Source organism: Erpetoichthys calabaricus, chromosome 18 (assembly GCF_900747795.2).
Source record: "Erpetoichthys calabaricus chromosome 18, fErpCal1.3, whole genome shotgun sequence".
NCBI lineage: Eukaryota > Metazoa > Chordata > Cladistia > Polypteriformes > Polypteridae > Erpetoichthys > Erpetoichthys calabaricus.
The window spans coordinates 82294603-82318204 of record NC_041411.2 but is presented as its reverse complement, the minus strand read 5'-3'; the positions used below and the strand labels follow the sequence as shown (position 1 = coordinate 82318204).

Here is a 23602-nt window from a genome sequence, read left to right as displayed (position 1 = left end):
GGGCTACTTTCATCCCTGCTTCAAATTTCACCCGTCTCCTTGTTCTTATAGCTTGACTCATTCATCACCATGCTTCATCATTGAGATAATATTAGGTAGGTGATGAGCAGTGCCTGGTCTTGGCCAGTCATACTGCTTGGAGTTCAATTTTTGTTTATTCAGACCAGAGAATATTTGTTCTTATGTCAAAGTGGGCTGCAACATGCCATTTACTCAAGAGTGGCTTTCATCTGGCCACTTAACTATAAACATCTTATCGATGGAGTACTGCTGAGATGGTAGTCTTTCCTTCTCAGTAGAGGACTACAGTTTTCTAAAAGTCAATTAGTAACCATGGGGTTCTTAATCACCTCCCTGTCCAAGGCCCTTCATGAACTGCTACTCAGTTTGGGCAGATGTCAACCTCTAGGAAAAGTCCCGATGATGCCAAACATCTGCCACTTCACAATTCTTGGGGCCACTGTGTTCCTGAAATGTTTTGACACCCTTGCCCTGGCCCACACCTCACCACAATTTGACTGCAGAGGTCCAGAGAGAGTTCTTTGGACTTCATAGCTGGGTTTTTTTCCTGAAATGCAGTGCGTCTTGTGGGTTCTTCTGTACAGAGGGCCACTTTTGCCTTTCTCAACGATGTGCAGTCAATTCAGTTTGGCCACAGGTGGACTCCAATGAAGTTCAAGGAACACCTCAAGAAGAATTTAAGCCAACAGGAGGCACCTGGGCACATTTTGGAGGGACATAGAAAAGGATCTGAATAGTTGTAGCAATTAGAAATTTCAGTTTGTGACTTTTAACAAATTTGCAAAAGTTATCAAAAAGAATGTCTTCACTTTTGTCATTATGGGTTACTGAGTATAAATTGAAGGGTAAAAAAAGCACATTTCTCCATTTCAAATGAAATCTACCAACAATAAAGTGTGTAGAAAGTGAAGGACTCAATGCTTTCTGAGTCCATTGTACCGTATGCTTACACAATTCTCTCCTTCATAAGAATATGTTTTATTTGACAAAATGAACAGCCATGTAAAGTGCCTTTTCTACACACCCATGATATAGTGGTGCCTTTCCTATCCGTTTCTACCTTTTGTAGAGCACCATCCCTGCTTATTGATTTGTCTTTCTATCTGTTATATTGCACCCTTCATATATAATAACCTATTTCTATTATTATACTGTATGCTTAATTATTAGGAATTACCTAATCAACCATATCATGTGGTAGCAGCACAGTGCATAAAATCCTACAGATGCAGGTCAGGAGCTTCAGTTTATGTTTACAGCAAACACCAGTAAGGGGAACAAAATGTGATCTGAGTGATTTGAACCGTGGTATGATCGTTAGTACCAGAAATGCTGGTTTGAGGATTTCTGTACCCGCTGATCTCCTGGGATTTTTGCGCACGACAGTCTCTAGAGCTTACACAGAAATGTGCAACAAATGAAAATCATCCAATCAACAGCAATTCTGTGGATAGGAAATGCCTTGTTGAAGAGAGAGCTCAGAGGAGAACAGCCATGCTGGGTCAGGTTGACAGAAGGGCTACGGTAACTCGGATGATCACACTGTATGACTGTGGTGAGCAGAAAAGCATCTCAGAATGCACAATATGGGAAATCTTGAGGCAGATGTGCTATAAGAGCAGAAGACCATGTTGGGTTCAACTCCTGTCAACCAAAGATGGGATGCTGAGGCTACAGTGGGCACAGGATTACCAAAACTTTGCAGTTGGAGACTGGCAGAACATTACCTAGTCTGATGAATCTCCATTTCTGCTGAGGCACACTGGTAGTAGACGTCAACAGCAACAATCCATTTACCCAACCTGCTTTGTGTCATCAACAGTCCAGGCTGCTGCTGGTGGTGGTGGTGGAGGTAGTAATGGAGTGGGAATGTTTACTTGGAATACTTTGGGCTCATTAATAGCAATAAATCATCACTTGAACGCCACGGCCCATTTGAGTGCTGTTGCTGACCATGTGCATCCCATCATGGCCACAATTGACCCACCTACTACTGCCAACTTCCAGTGTGATAATGCACCATGTCACAAGGTAAACTGGTTTTGTGAACATGACGATGAGTTCAGTGTTCCCAGTCATCAAATCTGAATCCAGCAGATGACCTTTGGGATGTGATAGAACAGGAGATGAATGAGCAGATGACAATTATGTGATGCCATCATGCCAACATGGACCTGAATCTCTGAGGAATGTTTCCAACATTTTGTGGAATCCACACCATGGAGAACTGAGGGTGTTGTGAGAGCAAAAATAGCACAATAGTAGTGTAGTGGTCCGGATAATTTCCTCTGTGAGTGCACATCTGTCTGTTTATTTAAAAACGGTCTTTTCAAACATATCTGCTTTTACCATTTCTCTCTTTAACACAGCACTCTTCCCGATTGTCGATATGTCTTATCATGTAGCACCTTTCACATCCATCTATCCAGAGGCCCTCCAGTCAAATTTAGATGAGTAAGGCTGGTCAGATTTATTTTCTTCACTCCTTTCTTTAATCTAAACCCTTTAGAAGACATTCAATTTTGTTTTTTGGTAACACCTCAAATAAGGATCACATAATGGCTACTACCTTATACAGCTGTAACAAGTAAAATGTGGATCTGGAGTTTCTGCAAATGTCACCCTTTTATTTGGTCTAATTTATGTGCTGCTACACAGCAACGGCTCTGCGCTGTGCTTGGTTGAAGTATTGACAGCGGCGACTGTAAATGAATACGTTCTTGTCAGTAGTTAAAAGCCATACCACCAGGGTAGAAGAAATCTTTAGGCATGGATTTTCTTTTGCAGAAATCATTCCTTTGTGATTATGATTTTCAATCAAGATGAATAAAAAAAAAAAGCCGCGGGACAAATCTTAAGCTTTCCATCTGCAACATTTACAATAAAATGCCAGACTTTCTACATTTATTACATTTAATGTGGGCTATGCAGGTTCTAATCCTCAGATTTCAAGAGCAAGACAAAAAAAATGATAAGATTAAAAGAGGGTATGGAGCGGATAAATAATATTGATAATAACAGGAAAGCAGGCATTATATTTTATAAGGGCAACCTCACCGCCATTGGTACTAAAATCGGTAGGAGAAAAGGATGAAAACAGGGCTAAAAATAAAAGAGACATTTGCTGTCATGACGTGTGGGACGGCAATGTTTTAAGAGCAGCTGTCTAATGATCTTCTGCATCTGCCGCTTTTAGATTCCACTCCGGAGTGGAAACCGCAAAATAAAATTAGAAAGAAGGAAGAATAACGGAAAACAGAAAGTCAGACTGTTTATATAGTTGAATAAAAAAAAAATGAAAGCCTTGTGTGCAACAGTGGGGTGGGCTGTCGGCATGGCAGGAGAAGAAAGAAAGAAAGAAAGAAAGAAAGAAAGAAAGAAAGAAAGAAAGAAAGAAAGAAAGAAAGAAAGAAAGGGAATATAAATAACAAGTTGTTTAAGTTTGCAGATGATTCCAAGTTGGGTGGAATGGCAGACAACTGAGAATTTGTTGAAAAATCACAGAGGGATTTGGGCAGCACACAGGCTTGTGCAGATTTGTGGCTGATGTAAATGTAAAGTATTACACATAGGAAGCAGAAATATGAGGTCTGAATACATAATCAGAGGTCTGAAAATCAAAAGTACATCTTATTAGAAGGATTTGGAAGTCGTAGTAGACTTGTCACTATCAACTGCCTACCATACTACTTGGTCACTTATTCCATGTGTCTGTGGTTCTCTGTGTGAAGGAAAGATTTTCTAATGTTTGTGCAGAATTTACCCTTGTGTCCCTGTGGTCTTGTTGAACTCATTTTAAAGTCACAGTCTCATAATTTCACACCAGTCATGTCCCCTCTTCATCTCCTTTTCCTTAAACTGTAAAGGCTCAGCTCTTTTAATCTTTCCTCATAACTCATCCTCTGTAGCCCTGGACTCAGTCTCCTTGCGCTTCTCTGGACCTTCTCTAGTGCTGCTGTGTCCAAACACACCAAAACAGCACATAGAACTTCAGATGAGGCCTTAACAGTTTGAGTAAATGGGATTAAGAGGAGACCTGACTGAAGTGTTTAAAATTATGAAGGGAATTAGTGCAGTGGATCGAGACAGTGACTTTAAAAAGAGTTCATCAAGAACATGGGGGCACAGCTGGAAACTTGTTAAGGGTAAATTACGCACAAACATTAGGATGAGTCACCAAAAAGTGCAGATAGACAGTAGGACTTTGGGGACTTTCAAACTTCGACTTGATGTTTTTTTTAGAAGAATTAAGTGGATAGGACTGGCGAGTTTTGTTGGTCCGAATGGCCTGTTCTCATTTGGACTGTTTTAATGTTAGAAAGAAAGAAAGAAAGAAAGAAAGAAAGAAAGAAAGAAAGAAAGAAAGAAAGAAAGAAAGAAAGAAAGAAAGAAAGAAAGAAAGAAAGAAAGAAAGAAAGAAAGAAAGAAAGAAAGAAAGAACTGACTAGGGCGATACTAAATGTAGTTTCAGTGGCCATGGTACCTCATTGTGAGCTTGCCATTATGGCTGCACCACAGATGCGATGTTTGCTCGGAGGGTGTTGATGGAGAGGTATAGAGAAGGCCAGAAGGAGCTGCATTGCGTCTTTATGGACTTAGAGAAAGCATATGACAGGGTGCCTAGAGAGACTTAAGACTAAATGGAGCTTGTGAGCGAGACTAAGGAGTGCAGAAGCCTCTGTAGTGGCTGAACACTTGCCAGCATTCTTTATGTTGTGCCCTTGCACATCCTTTTTTTGTTTTTCTTTCTCATTATTAAAAGGGGAACACCGGGTTGGTACTCCAGCGATTTGGTAGCGCACAACTGGTTCCCTTCCACTGGTCACAACATAAAGCAGGGAATGACAAACATACAAACATGCCAGAGTCATCTTTATTTCAGGGCAGTCAAAAGAAAAGAAAAAAAAAGGCCCAAGGTCACGCAGCCGAGTGTTTACAGGGGGCTGCCTCCGTCAGTATCATTGATGAAGACACCTTGTCAAAACCCTTGTCAATATGACCTTGCTCTCGTTAAGTTTACTAATGTAGCCCGGGTTTCAAGTTAGCACAACAAATGGTCCCAGGGAAAGCAGCTATTCATTTCCCTGCCAAAGTATAAGGAGCAAAAAGAAAAGCAAGAGAAGGAAAGAAAAATCAATTAAAGAGGCACATCCTGACATATTTAAACTGAGATCTCAGAACCTGACCAGCAGCTGGCACTTTTTACAAAAGGTTTTATGCTTTTAAGTTGAGCTCATGTGCAGATGGAACTTCTGAACAATTAGCAACTTGACCTTTTTGAAGCTAAAAGCTCTGTGGGAGAATGCCGGCATGAAAGGCGCTATATAAAATAAAGTTTGTTCTGATTCCAGCCATAAGTGAACTCCTGAGGTGCTATTATGGGCTCTGATCTAGACCTCAAATTGCACGTTAACCACAGTATATTGTTAAGACTGCATTTTTTCCTTTAAAAAATACTGCAAATCTTAGACCTCTCATGATACCCACCCATGGTGATGGGTCTCATCTGCAGTGGTGCTGGATCAGCTTATTGAATGGAGATGCAACGATTGCAATCTGTCTCTTAATGTGGAGAAGACAAAAGAGATGATTTTTGACTCCAGGAAGGCCTATGCTGTCCACACCCCACTTGTACATTGAGGGCTCTGTGGTGGAAATGGTCAAGAACACCAAATTCCTTGTTGTGCACTTGGCAGCTGACCTTAATTGGTCAATGAACACCACCTCCATGGCCAGGAAGGTGTAGCAGAACCTGCACGTCCTTCAGGGGCTGAAGGAGACACGTCTAGCTTCCTGTATTCTCAGCAGATTCTACAGGGGCCACCATTGACAGCATTCTGTTCAGCTGCATCACCGTCTGGTGTGGGAACGGCAGTGTCTCTGACCGCGAGGTCCCACAACAGATAGTGCACACTGCAGAAAAGATCATTGGGCCCTCTCTGTCCTCCATCAAAGACATCTTTATAAAGCAATGCAACCGCAAAGCCTACAGCACTGTGAAGGACCACTGCCATCAATCACACAGCCTCTTTGTCCCATTTCCATCTGACAGGAGGTACCATAGCATCTGAACCGGTTCTGACAGGTTCTTCAAGAGCTTGTGCTCCTTGGTGGTCCAGACTCTAAACCTTCTGCTGCTCTCTGGTCTGTTGCTAGGAGTTTATTTATATGCAGTACACTTGTTAGACTTAGTTGTAATTAATTTGTTACTATCTATTTCAAATTATTGCTTTTTTTTCGCTTGTCTAATACTTATTTATTACTTTATAGTATTTTGTAGGTCTCTACTTGTCAGGCATCTTGTGCCACTGTATGCTGCAATGCGGTGTATGGATGACTTGACTTAACATCTCAAGATGGTGAAAAATTAATTCACGCTTTTATTTTCAGCTAACTAGATTACTTTAATACACTCCTAACATGACTACCTAAGAAAGACAAACGGACTACAGCAGCAAGAACATTAACCAGTACAAGAAAATCATCTCAGCACCGTTACATTGGCTACCTGTGCACCTTAGAACTGATTTTAAAATACTTTTAAACCCTACTCGGACAGGATTAACTTTACACCAACTGCACTGCACAACAGGTAACCCACCTGAAGCTAAGCAGATTTGCATCTGGCCAGTATACTTGGATGGGAGACCATGTAGGGAAAGCTTGGGATGCTGCTGGAAGAGGTACTGGTGAGGCCAGCAGGTGGCGCTTTGGTGTAGATATTAATTGTCCCAGTAGAGTGATGGGGTCACTGTGCTGTAAAAATTGGCATCTTAATTAAGCTGAGACGTATGAACCAAGGTCCTAGATGAGAGACCAATCAGGAAAAGCTTGGATTGCTGCTGGAAGAAGCGTTATTGAGGCCAGTAGGAGGTGCTCACCCCGTGGTCTCTGGGTGTGGATCCCAATGCAAAAGTGCAGTAACGGAGACCCTGCTGTAAACACTGGATGAGAAGAAAAACCAAGGTCCTGACTCTTGACGGTCATACAAGATCCCTGACCATCTTTTGTAAAGAGTAGGATGTTTCTCGATGTCCTGCTAAATTGCCCACCATGACCAGGCTATTCAGGCCCCCTAATCATCTCGTGTCTCTTATGGGCTAACTATCTATCTGACTTACCCCCTCACCACCTAATAGCTAGTGTGGGGTGAGCACACTGGCACAAGAATGGCTGCCAGGTGGATGCTGCGCATTGTTGGCGGTTGAGGTGTCCCCTCTCTGTCTATGTAACATGCTTTGAGTAGGTTAGAAATATGCTATATAAATGTAATCTCCATAGATATATATAAAATGTTAATGAGTGTCCATCTGACTTGTGATTACTCGCAAACTAATGGGGCTAGAAGTTTATTCAAGGTCTTAATCCAAAGCTTATGACCTGATGTGTTGTGGAAATTCAAACACGTAGTTAATAACATGCAGATTTCATTTGTCTATATGTATAAAATGCTAACGTCTGACCATCTGTCACACGATTACTCACAAGCTTATGGGGCTAGAACCTTGATCTTCATCTTAATCAAACGTTAATGGGTTGATGATATGTTCTGGAAATTCAAAGAAACTTCAGACTTTTCCTTGCATTTTATTTGAGGAGCACAGGTCCAGATGTCTCCTTAGTTAATGTTTATTCTTAAGTGTCCACCTCAATCTCGCCTCTGTCACTTGGTCACCAAACTGTCATAGTAATAATTCTTTGCATTTACATAGCGCTTTTCTCACTACTCAAAGTGCTCAGCAATTACAGGTTAAGGGCCTTGCTCAAGGGCCCAACAGAGCAGAGTCTCTTTTGGCATTTACGGGATTCGAACCGTCATACCAATGTGGTCCCTCTAATATCCTCATTCCTTATCCTGTCTAAAATCATAGCATCTTTAACTCTGCCATTCCAGCTCTTCCTTCTGTCTTTTCATCAGTGTCACCGTCTCCAAACCATACAACATAGCTGGTCTCACAACCATTTTATAGACCTTCTCTTTCACTCTTGCAGGTTCTCTTCTATCACAAATCACTCCTGCCACTCTTCTCCACCAAGTCCACCCTGCCTGCACTTTCTTCTTTACCACTCTGCTACACTCTCCTTTGCTTTTGACTGTTGAACCCAAGTATTTAAATTGGTCTCCCTTCACCACCTCTGCTCCTTGCAGTTGCACCCTTCCACCACTTTCCCTCTAATTCATGCACATGTACTCCATCTTTACTCCTACTGTCTCTCATGCCCCTTCTCTCCAGTGCGCACCTCCACCTCTCCAGGTTCGCCGCAACCTGCTGTCTACTCTCACTGCAGATCACAGTGTCATCCGCGAATGTCACACTCCACAGAGACTCCTGTCTGACCTCTTCTGTCAGCCTGTCCATCACCACAGCAAACAGGACAGGCCTCAGAGACTCTCCTTGATGTAATCCCACTCTCACTGTGAACCAGGCCTTCATTCCTATTGCACACCTTCCTGCAGTCACACTGTCCTCACGCATGTCCTGCACCACCCTCAAAAACCCATTTTATTACATTTGCTTTTAATAGTTTGTGCCACTTCAAACAGACAATACAGTGGATTCAGGAAATATTGAGAGCCCTTCTGCACACTTTATCATGCTGTGTATTTAATTTCAAATGGGCAAATGACAGCAAATTCAAACTCGCCTGCTGCTGCCGCCACACAATTCCACCGCTGTATACCCCACTGGTCGTCATTTTCAATTTGCCCTAATTGGTATAATCTATACCTCCAGGTTTAAAACCATGTGAGCACTTGGGGAGCCATTTGACCTTTCTGACCACCTGTTTTAATCCCACCAAGCTTCGTCTCACCCAGTCAGAGCCTTTTCATCACAGTATGGTACAAACTATGAATTCATTCTTGTGTAAATGTTCAACTCTTTGACCACTAAGTAATCCCAACTCCTAAGAATGGAGCCTGGTACGTCAAAAATAAAAAATAAAAAAGTTACAGATGCTGTGATTCACATAAATGTGCAGATAAACACAGCTCTGTCTAAAAGTAAATGCTTTAAACATCCACAATAGGTCTAAAATGCACTTAAAATAATGGAAGGGGAATAATGTATTACGTGACAGACCTTTTACCGGAGAAGTCTCAAAGGCATTCTTCAATTTAAGCGCGACTTGAGCGGAGCACTGAGCTAAACGCATCTCCTCCCTCTATATTCAGGCCTGTTATGAAAGTTTAAGAAACAATTACTTTTAATGTCTATTAATGTGGTTTTTATTTTTTTTTTCCTTTCAACCTCTGCTTTCACAAGTTATCTTGCACTTCCAGCTACTCTTCCTCCATGCTGCCGTGTCAAGTCCTCATTTATTTTTTCTTTAAATGAATTTCCAGAGGTTAACCTCTGCCGTCTCGCACGTCCAGAAGCCTGCGTAAAAACTGAAGTCAGTCTGTCCATCTGTCTGGGGTCTGCAGACTCTCCCAGTGTTCTTGTGTATTTTTCCCCACTGGGTACATCATTTTCCTCTCACATCCCAGAAAATGTGCCAGGATGATTAGCATGGCATGAGCGAGATGTGTGTGGCGTATGAGTGTGTCCTGCAATGGACTGGCAGCCCATCCACGGCTGGCTATAGCTGTGCACCCCAATGACACCCAAACAAGCTTTGGCTGTCATTGACCCCATAATGGAATACTGTATACTGAATACACACCCATTCATGGTGGGTTTCTGCCTTCTTTCTGTTACGTCAACACACTGCAAAATTTTGAGAGAGAGAAAGAGAGAACCTGGTGAGGGGCATTTAAACAAAAAAGGATCAAAACTGGGAAAACACCACCACAGAAATCATGGTCAAAAAATCACCAGCAAAAAGTAAAACACCAAAAGCATGTTTAGAACAGAAAGTTCTTTAAAAAAAATCAGTCTGAGAAACGTTTTCATAAAGTGGCAGAAAGCACAGAAATACTCCTGCTTGTTTACTGCATGATGTAATTTCATCCACTAGATGGCAGCAGAATGCTGTCCCGAGAGTTATTCAGGCTTAACGCTATAAACCAGATCATTACACGTCACCCAGTGCCTGGCTCGGGTTTAACCGTAAGTACACTCAACTCTGAGTCCAAGTCCTGCTCAGGATTACTGCCAAGGAGCTGAAGGGAGTGCTCCTCACTCAATGAAGGTGGGCTGAGAACTCAAGTCATTTTAAATGCTCTCTGGTGGATTGCAGCAAATTTGTAAGTATTGAGTTTTCTTTGATTTTGATCTCTAGGTCTTGACAATTTTTTTGCTTCTGTTACTGGAATTGTCTTGTGGATTTCATATTGGGACTAAAATTGGCTTTGGATGTCCTGTTAGGCAAGTCCTTTTTATCTTATTTTTACTACTGTGAACTTCCTGTTCCTCTCCTCTGTGGGAGATTTTGAATGATTTTTTTTTTTTATATTTCGTGGTATATTTTTTGATTTTGAAATGCCTGGTGTAGGCCAAAGCTGGCCATGCCAGTGGAAGCTCTGGTGCACCTCCTCTGGGCAGGCTAGTGGAATGCAGGCTGGCGTCCCTGGCTGTTCCCTGGATGAGGTGGAGGTTTAAGTGGTCCTGACAATTAATCAGGCTATCGTCAGACAAAGTGACTTGCATCCTTTCCGGGATTGGTTCCTGTGTTTCACATGAACATCCCACACAATGGCTAAACGTTTGCGACGTCATTCAGGTGTCACAATGTCTGTTGTGGACTGCAGTCTCTCCTCTGCTTTAACAACGGGTGAGTTCAAGTACAATTGTGAGGACAATAATAAACTCTTTAGATAAAAAAAAGCCTTCCTTTTGTCAAACAGATGACCACAAAGAGAAAAGGCCTCATTTTAAAAGCCCACCTATTCACTGCATTATATTTCTTCAGAAGAGAGGCTGTCCCATAATGGCCCACAGACACCACCTAACTTTCTGGGTTTCAGGGCGGACACCCATCCAAGTCCTAAAGAGGCCAGGATTTCTCAACTGAAGGTCGCACATTGAAATAACGGCATCTGCTCCATTTGCGGTACTTAATATCACTACAAACGGCGCATGGCGTCTTGGGCGGCTTCTGTAAATTTCACTGCATTAACAATTTACACCTGACATCCAGACAATACTCTCCAGGAACAGAGCGTGTGGGGTCCGCTCTTAGTAAACAAATGCGGGCAATTTAATGCAGAGCCATCCGGCTGTCCTGATGTGTGTCACGCCACGCCATTTCGCTCTATAAATAGGGACTGTAATTACCATGTGCACTCGCTTGGAATTCCCTCGCTGTGTCTGATAAAAGCCCAGCGCTGCCTTAATACAAGTGTCTGGCTGCAGAGTAATTGGAAGTGAAACAATCCATATTTGATAAACTGGTGTCAATTTCTCAGTGGTGGGTTTCTTCCAGTAAAGCACAAACCTCACAGGCGTACAGGAGGACTGTCCCTTCAGAGACTGCGGAGTGCTCATGACATTTAGAAGAGCAAAGACAGAAATACTTGGGACTGGGAAGACTGGAGGCAAGGCTTCAAAGAGAGGCAGCCTGGCCCAAGGATCGTCAGCTTCTAATGAAGGCTATGAGGTGGCACTGGATTTTTGTTCCATCTGAGCTTCAGTGATGTCTTTTAATTCAATTCATCCATCCATCCAACGTCTAACTTGCTTACAGTGTTCAGTGCTTTGGGGTGCCAATGCCTATTCTGATAGTGTTGAAGTTAATGGGAAATCACCCTGGATGTGCCCAATCGGTCACTTTACAAGCCTGAGACGGTTCTAGAAGGCAGGTGGAGGCTCCTGGGGCACTGGATAAATAGTGAAGGTAAGGGGGGACCATGAAGAGAGAGGCAGACATGTCCTGCAACTCTGGATGACATGACTTATAGCTGTGGTTAGTTACAGTAACAGTTACTTTATGAGGTGTTTCCTGTGGTCATAACAGCAGGAAGTTACTTCCACTGAAAAGTACGGCTTTGGATCATTCATTGTTAAAAAAACGTGCAGTTTAATATAGAAAAGTGCAAAATACTACATACGTGCAAAGAAACGTCAGTTATAAAATGCAAAATGGGAGACACTGAGCTACGGGAAGCAACCACCAAAAAGTATTTTGGGGTTTGTGTTGACAACATTTTTATTGTGTAAGTAATGTGCAGAAGCGATTAAAAAGGTAAATACAATATTTGGTCATATTGTTAACGTGCTGAATATAAATCGAGGGACGTTATGCTCAGACTATGTAACACACTAGTGAGACTACATCTGGAGTACTGTGTGCAGTTCTGGTTACACCACTTCAGGAAAGACAGAGCAGCAATTGAAGCTGTGCAGAGGAGAACAACCAAGTGCATCATGGGACTTAAGGACATGTCCTACTGTGACAGACTCCGAGAATTAAACCTGTTTAGTTTCGAGCACCGAGGCTGCATGAGGACCTAATCCAGGTATTTAAAATCCTCAAAGGCACTGATAAAGTAGATCAGCAGAATTTGTGAATAGTGAATCATGTACTCGAAATTAGTGGAAATTAAGGGGAAGTGCATTTAGGACTGAAACTAGGAAGTGCTTCTTTACTCAAAGATTTATGGGAATCTGGAACAAAATACCAAGCCAGTGAGTCACAGGATCACCTTCTGGGCTCATCCAAGGTATGTAATACCACCCCAGTAAGACATGGGGCGCTGTCGCTAACTATGTGGTCTTCTGTTCCCACCATAGTGCTGAGAAGACGCCAAGTGAGGGCAGCTGACCCCGCCCCTTCCTGCCCGAGCCCTAAAAAAGACGAGTGTCTCTGGAAGGGTCTCATTTCAGACCACGCAAACCGCCAGACAGAACTCCTCCAAAATTAGATCCACTCAAGAAGAACCATGGAACATGTTAAGTCATGAGGGCTACTCTTAGTTTTGTTTATTTGGAAGTGGCATCGAGCGCTGGTATTGTTGGAAACTGGCAACAGATTAAAAAGGACGGTTGGCGCCTCAAAATTTCTTCAGTGGATTCTGTCCTTCCCTCACCTGACAATAAAGCAGAAACCTTGATAATTAAAAAGTATCTGGATAAGATACCGGAATAGCATATTAGCTACACAAACAGTCTCGGTGGTCTGAACGGTCTCTTCTTCTTACCTTTGTGGTGAAGCCTCAGCATTAGTATCCGAAAACTACACATCATTGTTAGTGTCAATTTGTGGCAAAGGGGGGCCTTAAAATGGCGACGTCAGTCATTCTCGAATGTGAACTCCTACTCTTTGCTGAGAGTGGGTATACACTGTAGGACGCTTTGCAGCTGCTTCTCATGTCCCGGTCTAAGGTAGGACAAATTGTGATTCTAGTTAGACAGACATTTAGTTAAATTTCTAGGATTAATTCTGAGATGTTTGATAAATAAAGGCCCAGGACCTCCAAAGAAAATGCAAAACCAGTGTCAGATCATTCGAAACGATGGAGAAAACCACATTAAACATATTTAAAGATCCCAGACCATAGCAGTCGTGTGCTTGTATAACAAAAATAACTGGGGAGACCCGGCTGGATCCCCAAGTTTGTATTCTTGAGCTCGTGCAAACAGCCACCTTATGACAGTAAAGAGAGAATTTGTTTTTTTTTGGGTTTTTTTACTTGCCAAGGACAAAATAATTCAAGTTCTTAATGTCACCATACTACCTTTGTTAAGAAAAATTCTGTGCACACAGGCGTCTTTGTTTATTCTTCTTCTTCTTTTTTTTTTATTATAAAATAGTTCTTGAACAGAGAAAATGCAAACAAAGTAAAAGAAACATCAAAGCCGGGTGGAGACCACTGCCTTCCGCAGGAAGAGGGCCGCCCTCAGTGTCTCTGTTTTCAAATGGCGGCTAGAGGCCGGCGGAGCTGATGTTCACCTCAAACGCTTTTATCAGAATGATGTACGTCCACATGTTCATTCAGTCTGCCCGCTTTCTCGAAGGCCACCCTGTTGGAGTACAGATGAGGAGAAGAGAAGCACCTCAGGCCTCAAGTGACGACGCTGCTGTGGCAGCCAAGACAGCAGATACAGAGACAGAGGGAGAGGCAGCCGGCAGACAGATTGCCCACGTTAATGTGCATCATAATACGGCCAACTACGCTTCAAATAGGAAAATAAACAAAACAAAAAAAAAGACATTGCAGAGCGTGTCGTGCGTTTGGTTATTAATTAGCCACGGCAGACCTATCATTACACGCCGAGGAAAAACACACTTTAAATTCTACATCCATTGTGTTAAAGCCACACTATTAAAGCAACAAAAAAGCAAGATGCTTTGCCAGCTCAATGGATTAGCAAGGATATAAAAAGCCTTTCACAACGGAGTCACCAGTTCAATTTCTTTCCATCTCAAAAGGTAATTGAAAATCATTCCCATCAAATAGTGGTTGGTGGCCCCCATCGGAATGAGTTTCTCTAGTTCTCAGGCCAGAACGGATTGCTGCATTACAGACAGCTGGCAACGAGCAAACTGCACTTTCTCAAATTCTTTATTTTATTTTTAATTTGCCCTGAAGCTGGATGCGATCAACGTTTTTGTTACAAACCTAAAGCTTTTATTCAAGCCTGTACAAATAAAAACTCTAAAGCGGAGCATGAGGATACAGCTTAAATCCCATCGGTCATGGCCCTGCTGACTTACACGTACTACCCACCAACATCATTCGCTGTGCAGTCAGGTAAGATCCAGAGAGGTTACTGTTACAATTGCTCTGGCAGCCAGAAATCAGGAAGGGGTGAGGCCACCCCAAGACAAGCCTGCTTTCAAGAAAGCAGGAGGCTTCAGGCCTCAGAAGAGAGGTATGGCTTTTAAAATTCAAAGAGAAGAATCCCAAAAACCTTGAAGTATGTCTCTCCAGAGGGAGAACTGTGTAAACTCTGGCTGGAGTGAAGACTTTGATCCTCATTTTCATTCGAATGGATTCAGAACCGGATGGTAGGAGGCCAGCTGATGTTGACATGTTAATCAGTCCTTTATTATGATGTTCTAGCCAGGACTGATCTCTTCCATAGTCCATATCGCCATCTCATTGGAGGTCTATGAACTGGGTGCATGAATTTGTGGGGACACCAGAATGTCACTCTTGTCAGACATGTGTGTCACAATGCTGCCTATGTGCAGGTTTGTGCAATCAGTACACAAACATTCAACTCCAATTCCAACTCACCGACTCTGATTCTCAATTTGTAATTAGACTCGTATATTTACTATGTTGGCTGAAAGCACGTAACATACATAATTCAAGGCATCTCATCACTGCCATCATGATTCATCAGGCTACTTTTTGGCACTCGGCTGGATTTTTATCAAAAATACAGAAGAAAAAATAATCGAATCAGTATATGTGAAAGTGGAAATTTTAGCACATTACAATTTATGTTTTAATTTATTTTAATTTCTTATTTTGTCTTTTATTTTTTTTTTCTTCATTATGTAAAGCACTTTGAGATACTTTTTTGTATGAAAATGTGCTCTATAAATAAATGTTGTTGTTTTCTCAGACTCAGTACATTTTTACGGACTACAGTAACTTCAAAATTTCTTCCGACTACCCATGTGTACATTCGTTTTGACACCAGCACCTTTGAAACCAGTTATACGCCGAATTTCCTCACTTTAGATTTAATCTCTGAGCGATACTTTCGGAGTCTATCACTCCATCGCGTGCTGGGTGAGACTTGAAGCTTCTCAGCGTCCATTTCACATATATTTCATACCTCATTGCCATGTAATGTTGATGGTTAAACCATTGCATTAAATGTATTTGCTCTTTTTTTTTGTTCTTTATTCCACCTTGTACAATTTCTTGTATTAGGACTTTGTTAGTTTTTACATACCCTTTGGGGTCAGAGCATAGGGTCAACCATTGTACAGCGCCCCTGGAGCAATTGCAGGTTAAGGCCTTCCTCAAGGGGCTGGCAGAGTAGGATCTCTTTTGGCAGTAATGGCGATTTGAACTGGCAACCTTATGGATACCAGCACAGATCCTTAGCCTCTGAGCAACCACTCATGTTTTGATTTCTTGTAATATTAGCTTTATTAGCTGTCATTGTTTACACATGTCTTAAACAACTATTATCATACACTCTGTATTATCTATATTATTTATTTATTTATTATATTACATATCTATTGACTATATTTATGTATCTAGATTGCATAATACCATACATTACATCAATGTTCATATTGCTTACTACACGTCAATATTGCTGCTACTTCTTTGTCTTGTCTTTGCACAATGTCTTGCCTTGTTTGTGTTTTAATTTTAAATTTTAATTCTATTTTTAATTTATTATTTGCACTTCATGTTGTTACACTGTGGACCCTGAGCTTCGCCTTTTCGTCTGTCTGTATACTTGTATATGGTTGAGATGACAATAAAGTTCACTTTGACTTTTTTTTTTTACTTGTTATGCAGTTGAAAGTAAGCCATGCTGCAGTTTTTCAGCATGATCTCTCTTGGTCAAGTGTGTATGGTGGTAATCACTTGGCCAAGGTAGATGCATCAACCTATGTTTTTAATCAAGTCCATCTCTAGTCTTATCTCTCTGTAGGGACAGAAAGGGTGGCACACGAACTGCGTTTGTATTTCTGGTGATCTCCAGGTCCACTGCTTTACTTGCTTGGTTAAGATCACGTAGACACACCGTTCTGCATTCTTGGATCTATGGGTGGTAATCACAATATCCTCAGCAAACCGCAGGTAAGTGAGTTTCTTGCCATCAATGATGATTCCTCTGTCTTCCCTACAGAGTTCTTTGAAAATTTCTATTTGGAAAAAAAAAATCTACTTGAGGTACCTCATGGTTGCCTTATAGAACAGAAAATTCTTTGTGCACGCCAACTGTGCGATAATTTGGCTGGGTCTAACAAGTTAGACCTTGAACAATTTGTTGCAATCGAATATCCTAGATTTTGTATCTCCGCTCTTGTTTTTTGAGCTCAGCTTCTCGTTTAAGTTTTGGTTATGATGACTGATGGTAGTTTCTCCTGGTCGTGACCTTTGTCCATTCTCGGATTACGATTCTCCTGCTCATTTTTTCTTTTACAGTTTCTTGTTAGTATGTAAAACTAGACCAGTGGAACACAAAATGAATTGAATATTTGAACATTATTTTTGTTCAGTGCTCTTCACTGAAGGCTGTAACAAGTTCACAGGTAAATATAACAACAAAATTTTACAAATGACATAACAGACAGGAAAACAAAGCAGTTATTAACATCATGGAACCCAACAATATCAGTTCATTAATTAATTGCCGAAAAGGGGCAAAAAAGGTCAAAACAAAGTCATTCAGAACATGTATGACCTGCTAAGAAAGACAACGTCACTGACGTGAAGCAACCCCATGTATTAGAGAGTGACCTCCACTGCTGTTTTATTGTCTTAATTAGCACACCCTCAGACGGAACAAAGAGGTGAAAATCGAAGATGTCTGCGATTCAAAGACGAGAAATGCTGTCTCAATGTTACTGGTTTCTAGCAGCAGGGAGCTCTTATTTAAACAAAAATATATGCGTGTTTATGATGTGTATAAGAAAAAAAGGCAACGGGTTAGCAAATAAAAATCACTTCATGAGAGAATAAATGCAGCGTACTGAGCTACCCTCACTGATGCACAGCAGGAGGACATCTGCCATTCCTCTCTTTCCTTCTCAACATTAAAAAACAAAAATAATAGGACGCATCTATACTGTGTTAATCCAACTAGAGACACATAAAAATCAGAAGGTACATAAATGTTCAGGTGCATCTCATTCTATCGATCATCATTTGGAGTCTACCGGCAGTCAATTCAATCGATTGCACACGATCAGAAAAGGCATACCCCTGTCTATAACTGCAATGTGTTATTCACCGGCTGTTCTTTATACAGCGTTCAGTTAATTCAGAATGCTGCTGCAAGAATTACTATATGAACCAGAAAATACAAACATGTAACTTCAGTTCTCAAATCCTTACACTGGCTCCCAGTTAAGTTTAAGGCAGATTTCAAAATCCTTCTTTTAACATATGAAGCCTTAAATGGCCAAGGTCCTGCTTGCTTATTTGAGCTTTTCTTTACCTACAAATCTGTGCGCAAATTGAGATCTAAAGATATCAGCCTGATTAAGAGTCCAAGTGTTAATAAAATAACAGTGGGAGGTCAAGCTTTTAGTCCCTGGGGCTCTAAGTTGTGGAATGATCTACCTGCTAATATAAGAGATGGCCTCTTAGTCTCAGGCTGAAGTTTCCTGACTTTAGTCCAGCATACCCTGACTAGAGCTACTGATTACTATGTGCATACTGCATTTCTTTTTGCTAGTCAATTGTACAGAAATATAAATATCACAATACTTATAAATCATTGCTAAACCTCCTCTGTCCCGTTTCTTCTTCTTGGTATCCTGATGTGACACTTGGTGCCACTGCTCAAATGCCAGACTGCTCTCCTACATATTCAAAAGTCATCTCGGATAAAGGAGTGTTGGAATCATCGGACAGAAAGGTCCTCTTCATTAGACGGGACGGTCAGCACAGACTCCACTAATGTATGACCAGCAGGGAGTGAATGAGGTCTCCAGGACTGAGACTTTAAATTTGTAAAAGCAAAAGTCAAACAATCTCCACCGTTGTGGAGTTCATCATTGAATTAATAGTCAGAAATTGTTGGATTTCAATTTATGTTGATTCAGTTTCTGCCTTGCTCCGTGTGTGTGTGTGATTTTTTTTTTTTTATAAATCTGCATTTATAAGCGTATCAGTTCTGTACTTAGTAATTAGTATAATCTGTACTTGTCATTCAGCATTGTTCACATGGCTCTGTGCCTGCAATCAGTGAAGAACGCTATACAAAAGTAAGTTGAAATTGTTTAAAAAAGGTCCTACAGTTGAGTAAACACTAATCCATGAAGTCGGAGGAATTGTCTGCAAAGATTAGAGATGGAATTGTATCGACGCAGAGATCTGGGGAAGGTTATAAGAAATTTTCTGCAGCATTGAAGGCCTCCGTAATTCTAAAATGGATGAAGTTTTGCAACAACCACAGCTCTTCTTAGAATTGGCCACCCAACCAAACTGAGCAATCAGTGGGTTGGGTGGGGAAGGGCCTTGGTAAGACAGGTGCAAAAGAACTTGATGGCTGAGTGGAGATGGGAGAAACTTCCAGAAGGTCAACCATCGTTCTGGACAGGAGCTTCTGCTCAGTAAAAGACACACGGAAGCCTGCCTGGAGTTTGCAAAAAGACACCTTCAGGACTCTCAGAGCATGACAAACAAGATTATGGGACGATGAAACCAAGTTTGAACTGTTTGGCCCTCAATTCTAAGCATTACATCTGGAGGAAACCAGGCCCCATTAATTACCTTTGCAATACCATTCCAATAGTGACACATGGTGGTGGCAGCATCAGGGACTGGTAGACTAGACAGGCTCAAGGGAAAGCTGAACAGATCAAAGTACCGAGAAATAGATATCCTTAATGAAAACCTCCTTCAGAGAACTCTGGACCTCAGGATAGGCTGAAGGTTCACCTTTTCACAAGACAAAGGCTTAAATTCAACTCTGGGGATGTCCTTGAATGGCCCAGCCAAAGCCCAGACTTGAACCCAAACCTGAAAAAAACTGTCCACTGATGGTCTCCATCCAGCCTGACACAACTTGAGAGGATCAGCAGAGAAGAATGGCGGAAAACCTCCAAGTCCAGGTGTGTGAAGCTCGTCCTGATACTCTGTATGTTCAATTAATTATCATTATTATTCATGGTATTCATATTCAAAATCCGTGCTAACCCCTACTTTCTCTTCTGTTCTTTTTCCGGTTTTCTGGGGTGGCAACCTGCGCCACCACCACCTGATCAAAGCACCGTGATGTTCCAACAGTGATGGATTAAAGGCCAGAATTCCACCTGACCATCATCATCAAGTTCTTCCATGAGAACCCTGAATACAATGAGGACTTATCATTTATGTTAGGTAGAATGCCTAGAGGGAGCTGGTCAGGTGGTCTCGTGGCCTGGAACCCCTGCAGATTTTATTTTTTTCTCCAGCCGTCTGGAGTTTTTTTGTTTTTTCCTGTCTTCCCTGGCCATTGGACTTTACTTTTATTCTATGTTAATTAGTGTTCCCTTATTTTAATTCTTATTTATTTTGTCTTTTTTCTCTTTCTTCATCATGTAAAGCACTTTGAGCTGCATTATTTGTATGAAAATGTGCTATAGAAATAAACGTTGTTGTTGTTGTTGTCACTACAGATGCATGAAGACTGCAGGATGGAATCACTGAAGTGGAAGGGCCTTCAGCTAAGTCCTGTTTTCACTTCGTCATTCTGGGATACTGAAGAGTTTGAAGAGGGAAAAACTGAATTTAAATTACTTGAGCACAATATCTCAGGGCTGGGATTCAAGGTCTTGTTTATTGTATTTTTTGTTTAACCAAGCTCAACAACTTAATATTAATGATACATTTGCTAATTATCTGCTTTATTTTCTTTGCCTGCATTATGTTCCATGTGTTTTGTGGGACCACCAGCTAATCACTGCCAGGCACTGCCCTCTGCCCTATAAATCTGCAGGGTCTCCCACTGTTACTGGAGGTTCATTTTGAATGTACTATGGAGTGGTGAGTTCTTGTGCTCTTTGTTTTCACTGTGCTTTTTTAATTTACTTTGTTTGTGTCTTTCTGTATTGAGGCTCTGGTTGCATGGGATTGCCTTATTGGTTTGGTCAAATCCTTCTGCTTTTGTTCTCCATGGAGTATCATTGTTATTGAACAGCATTTTGATATTTAACTTTTATTTTATAAAGATTCTACAAGGTCATTTTTGTGTCTAGCCAGGGTTTTTGATGGGATTTCCCCCTCTAGTAAACATTTTTGAAAATTCTTTTAAGATGTACGTGTGTTGGGACTCCTAGTTCATAACCCCTGCGACTTCATGAAATGTGAAAAAAGTGAAGGGTGTGAATATTTTCTGAAAGCACTATGACAAAATAATAATTCCCTGCAGAAAACAACTTTAAATTATAAAAAGGTGTAATCAGAAAAAAACTGGAGGATGGAAAAAGTGAGTAGAAAGAGTAGGGAGAGGAGCTTCATGAGAAGAGGTCTGTGGTGAAGGCATGGAAATGAGTGTTTTGAAAATCGCACACGAGTGTCGAGAGGACAGAAGCCGAAGAGGAAATCAGATCAGCGCTGGGAGTGAAACCATTAGGCCTGGAAGGGGAGCTGAAGCAAAATTCAATTGAGATGCTTAAACTGTCAAAGGAAGAGGGTCAGCCGAGGTTAATGAAAGCCACTAGTGTGAATTCAGCAAGCAAAGCGTTTCGCTTCTTGGTCACCCGGGGGAAAGAATGCTGCATGTTGTAGTGGTCAGGGTCTGCTTCAAGTTGCAAACAGTAGGGGGCACAGAAGGGGGTAAACAAAGCAAAACATGTTATTATATTTGAAAGGATTAGTCGTCAGTAGAAATAGCAGGCCCTCGGAGGAAAAGTACGCTTCAAAGATCAGACCTGCATGAATCCCACCCTCGTCCTCACATGACAAATGTCTGGCTTCCCTCCAATTCAACACGACATGCCCACCCGCGCATTTTCCCTGCTGCCTAAATCCTGCGACACTGCGCACCTTGAAAACCAACAATCCATTTATTCTTTTTTATGTAAGCAGCAAAGAATCAACCAACAAAATCAGAAGAATCACACAAGCCGCCATAAAACAACTGCCAGAAGCAAAAAAAATAAATAAATAAAATTTAAAAATATCACACAACGCATTGGTGTGCTTCCTAGACGGAAATGGCAGGCCCAAGATTTAGCAAAATTCTGCTAGACCAGGAGCTGAGAGAGAAAATTAGTATGTAATGGCCCATCCAGTATTTCTCTTTAAATTATACTTTTATCCCATATCACATCAGGTGACCTTTCCAGCAATTTTCAGTCGTAGCCTTCATTTACATTATCTTAACTAGTCAGCAGCGCACTCCCATGAAGGCAATCGTCTAATGCGACATACCTATCAACTCAGACCAACTAGTCTGCGACTGGCTAAAATCAAATCAAACAGGTTTGATGTTCTCATTAGTTGGAGGGGTGGGCTGTATACGCAGGACAGCTGGCAACCAAATGGACCAATGAATGCTCATCTGGAAGTACAAAGCATAGAATGTAGTGATAAGTAATAAGGAACACGAATGACTTGAACCTCACAAACAGAAGACAAGCTTGTCTGTCTGATGTCTCATATTTTAAACACCATAAGAGAATGGAAAAAAGAATTAAAGGACACAGATTACTGCTGAACTCGCTGCAGCTGTTAACCCTTCATAATGTGACGTGACGCTCCACCAGGCAACACACTATTGGCTGTCAGAAAGAGGGCGCTCACGACTGTGCTGGAAGATAGGCACTCGGTCAAGAAATGTGACACGGGCTACGACTTTCAGTGATGTAATTTGACATGTAACAGTGACTGCAACCAGCAACTCAGACATGTCCCACAACAAGAAGTTGTGTAATGTGGCATTGGCTTTAGTGACACTGCAGGAAATTGCTCAACAAATGATTTTATGTGGCTCAAAAACTACTTGTGCAAAATATTTTGCAAATAAGTTCCATGACTAAATGGGCCTATAAAAATGTCAGTTAGATTAAACAGTTATCACTGGACATACAGTAAGTCAAACCACTTTTGAAAGGATACAAAGAGAAGTACTGGACCAAGTTGGACCAACAACAATAGGCCTGGAGCCTGTGACAAGACAAACAGGATGCAGCTTTTGAAGATGATAGGTCAATTCATTTGGAAATGATTGTTGTAGACAGGTCTCAGTGTTCAAGACGGATATCTCAGAAACCATTTATCCTAAAACGTTCTCTCTTTACAGGGAGAATGTCACCCAGGAGTTTTACACAATGGCAAAAAAAAACAAAAAAAAAAACAAACAATTATTTGATGGAAATTGTACTTTTCAGAGGTGAAAAAATAATTTAGATTTTCTAGGCACACACACACAATCCATCCATCCATTTTCCAACCCGCTGAATCCGAACACAGGGTCACGGGGGTCTGCTAGAGCCAATCCCAGCCAACACAGGGCACAAGGCAGGGAACCAATCCCAGGCAGGGTGCCAACCCACCGCAGCACACACACAATGCTAAAATGAATTATTCTCGACATTTGTAGAATCAGAATCTGAACTTAACCTAATAGTGAATTTTTTGACCCCATAACCAAACTTCCATTCCTATGAAGAGAAGGAAAAAAAAAAGAAGAAATGGGTGGGTCAAACGCCAGAGAGACAAAAATATAAATCTTCAGAGCCTAAAACATTAACCAAAATATAAAGATTCAATACAGACATGCTAAAAGTCGTAACTCCAAAAAGTGATTAGATATACAGTAACTACTGCACAAAAGATTGTTTTGAGAAAACCAAAAAAGTGGAAATCAGGATTACCACTCTGCTACACTGGCAGGGAATGATTGTGTTGTGATTATTTATTTGGTGTCATTATGACGGCTTTCCTCTTGTTTTGGGGTTGAATTCCTGCGTTTGCTTGTTTTTTTTTTATATCTAGTGTTTTAAAGTTGTTATGATGCCATTTTTGTAACTGATGAGATTTGCCCGTTGTGCGGAGTGGTTG

At 41.3% G+C, this 23602-nt stretch overlaps 1 protein-coding gene across 2 annotated transcripts in view; it reads right to left on the bottom strand.

Annotated features, from left to right (window-relative positions):
- Positions 1 to 23602, bottom strand: part of ptprga (protein tyrosine phosphatase receptor type Ga) — a 411465-nt gene that overhangs the window by 111863 nt on the left and 276000 nt on the right. The gene's annotated exons all lie outside the window — the stretch shown is intronic.